The following is a 3,110-nucleotide window of genomic DNA, read 5'->3' as shown; positions in this document are numbered from 1 at the left end:
GTGGTGCCTGGTGGTGCCGTTGGCGTGATGGGCTCTGTCCACAGACCATGCGCTCCGGGATGTGCTTGCACAGGGATTTGGTTCCACGTCTCAGCAGCCTCTTGCTGAAACAGAGCCTTTAGAAATGGCTGTGCCCATGGCTGTGGCACGGCAGTGCTGTACCCAGAGCTGGCACTGATTCCGCAGCTTTCCGGGAAGCGAAAGTGAAACTTTTCCCTGGTGTTCAACCTGAGCAGTTAATTCTCTTTTGATACAAACGACTCCTAGCCTGGGAGTAAGGACGTGTTTCAGGCTCAGGCCAATACCTTCATGTGCCTTCTGACCCCGCCAACTTTGCTGCCATTGCTGCCTTTCCCTGCCTGCTCTGCACGCCCCCCCGGTTGGGTGTGCTCGGTCCCCTGTGAAAGGTACCCCGACCAGAGCGAGCCTGGGGGAGACCCTGCCTTGGCTGGGTAGAGCTGCCCAGCTCCGTGGGTAGATAGATAACATGGTGCTGTGCTCTCAAAACGTCCTTGTTGGCCTCTCCAGGGTGAAAGCCCTTGGGTGTGCTGGAGGAAGAGCCGTGGCTCGGGCTGCTTCATAGCCCGGTGCTGTCTGGGGTGACGGGTCCTTGAGCCCCAGTGCTGCAGGTGCCTGCCAGCCCTGGGGAGGAGAAAGTTGAAGCCCTTCTTGGAATATTTTAATTCTTTTGCCCTTCTGGTCCCTGAAGAAAGCAGTAACATCCCAACCCTTCCCATCGCCTGTGCATGGAGGAGGGATTGACATAGAGAGGTTTAGGTCTGGCCTTTTTGGGAATGGCCCTTATTTTTGCAGGCGCAAACATTAATGATTAGAGGCAGCCTCCTGGCTAGGCGGCAGCTGTACACTTGCAGACTTGGGTTTGGGGGAAAGGGAGCATTGCTGGAGGGTGCAAAATAAAAGCAAACCCGCTGTTGGGTTGCTGCGGCTGCTTGCATTCGGTTCTGCTCTGGTTGTGCCATCAGAAATGGTGTTGGGCTGCCGCCGTCGAGCGCTCGGCGCTGGCCGCCTACGAGCAGCGATGGGGTGCGAGGTGAGTCACGCCGCGCTCGCCGCATCTCCCAGGTGCTGGGGAAGTTGCTGCCTCGGGGCGAGGAGGATTTCCTGGGGCTGCAGCAGTGCATCCGTGCGGGCAGAAACCCCCCATCCTTTCCCGGCAGCAGGAGCTGGCTTTGCCCGAGGAGCTCGCCCTGCGCTCGGAGGGCTGGGGGGGTCTCTGCCAGCGCCCAGCCCAGCAGCGGTGGGGCACAGCCAGGCCCCCCTGCAGCCGCCGTGTGCTCTCCGCCTGGGCTGGGTGAGCAAACCGCAGGGCCAATCTGGGGGGAAAGCACGTGGTTTTGGGGTTTGGTTGCTAAGATGAGTTGCTTCTGATTTTTTCCTGCTTAGTTCACCCAGCAAAGGTGTAATGTGGCTCCCCTGTGTCGGGGTGCATTTCCTCCCCCTCCCCTCTGTTGGTTTCAGAGGGTGGTAGGAAACGTTTGGTGTGGGGAATACTTTGTGCTACGGCAGAAGTTTGTGGTCACAGCTCAGCCAGACAGTCCTGCCCCTGTGCCAGCGGGGCTGAAGGCAAAGAGGATTTCTTCCTCCTTTGCATGACCCGTGTGGCTTGTGCAGCCACATATTTAATAGCTTGTCTGGTATTTTATTCAAACGAGGAGTAACACAAATGATAATACTCTGCTTTATTTTCAGCACAACTTGAAAGCTCCTCCTCTTCCTCTCTGGTCGAAATTAGCAACAGGAATGTGTTCCTGCTTGGGAGATGGTCTTTGTTTCTGGTGGTGGGTCTCCACCGTGAGTTGTGGAGGGATCTGTGTGCAGCCAGTGTCGGCTCCGGAGGACCGCACGCTTACCCTGGGCGGCTCAGCCTGACTGTAAGAAGGAAAACTCGGGATGCGACAGCCTTTCACCATGCCGGGGTGTTGCAGTGGTTCACCTACATGCACTGCCTGCGGTCGTGATCTGTGCGGGAGGTTTGTCACGACGTCCTCAGCATCGTTCACCCATCTCCCTGAGGTCCCCTGGGGCTACCTGCGGGTCCCCCTGCATGCAGCTGCGACCCCTCAGTGCTGGCGTTTCAGGGGACTGATGGTGAGAGCCAAGCTGCCAAGTGGGGTGGCCTCCCTGAGTCCTGTGCTAGCCGCCGAGCTGGTGCCGGGAGCCACGGAGCTGGGCTGCAGCCAGATCCAGCCTCTCGGCAGCGCCGGTGAGGGAGGCTGGTGAGCAGAAGGTCTTGGGCGTGCAGGGGAGCGCGCGTTTGTGATTATATTTTTTTAAATCACACTGGCAGAAGCCTCATTAACAGGGCTCAGAGATCTTTTTAATTGGGAGTGTGCCACAGAGCACCTCTGAGCGCGTGTCCCCATATGCCAGTGTGGTGATGGTGTTGGGAGAAGCTGCTGGCCCTGTGTGCGCCGCTGCCCAGCCATGGCATCAGCACCGACCCGGGGTCCAATGCTGGGTCAAACTCAGCCCTTTTGGCTTGGTGGGGGATGGATTGGGGAATAAACAGCAGCTTTGCGAGGCAGGGGCTGGGACTGACTGCGCTCCCGAAGCTGGTGTAGACCAAAAGGGTACCCAGAGAGAGCAACCTGAGGAGAAGGTGAATGCACCTGAATGTGGAGGCTGGTCTGGAGGGGACCTTGCCCGGTGGCTGGGTGGGATGTCCCAGTGTTCCTCCAGCACCAGGAGCCGGGTACCTGCTGAGTCCTGCTCATACTTCCAGCATAGAGCATATTTGCCTGGTTTGGGTCAAGAGGCCGTTTTCTCAAGGCTGCAGATGTGCCAGCACAGCTGCATCTCCTGTCTCTGTTCCTGCAATCGCACCATGCCGAGCAGTGCGTGTGGTGTGTGTGGTGTTACCTGCGTGCCCCGGGACGTGGGCTGGGGGCACTGGGCTGTTTTGATTTCCTTTTTATTACAATTTTTTTTTTTAATTTGGGTTTGGCAACTCACAATGACGTTGAAAATGCGTGTGAGGAAATGCCGTTCCCATGGTTGCTGCAGGGAGGGTGGGAGGTGGTGGTGTCGGGGCTCTGCTGCGTGTCCCCGTGCTTCCCGCAGGTTGGCACACGCGGTGCTTCCCTGGCTGA

The 3,110-nt window shown here is 58.1% G+C and overlaps 1 protein-coding gene across 1 annotated transcript in view; it reads left to right on the top strand.

Annotated features, from left to right (window-relative positions):
* Window positions 1–1,933: 1,933 nt before the first annotated feature.
* Window positions 1,934–3,110, top strand: part of ARHGAP26 (Rho GTPase activating protein 26) — a 152,385-nt gene continuing 151,208 nt past the window's right edge. The window contains exon 1 of the mRNA XM_035902657.1: window positions 1,934–1,991. The gene's annotated coding sequence lies outside the window, so the exon portion shown is untranslated. The remainder of the gene's footprint in view (window positions 1,992–3,110) is intronic.

Source organism: Egretta garzetta, unplaced genomic scaffold (assembly GCF_000687185.1).
Source record: "Egretta garzetta isolate BGI_Z169 unplaced genomic scaffold, ASM68718v1 scaffold1, whole genome shotgun sequence".
NCBI lineage: Eukaryota > Metazoa > Chordata > Aves > Pelecaniformes > Ardeidae > Egretta > Egretta garzetta.
This window is presented reverse-complemented; position numbering and strand designations above follow the sequence as displayed.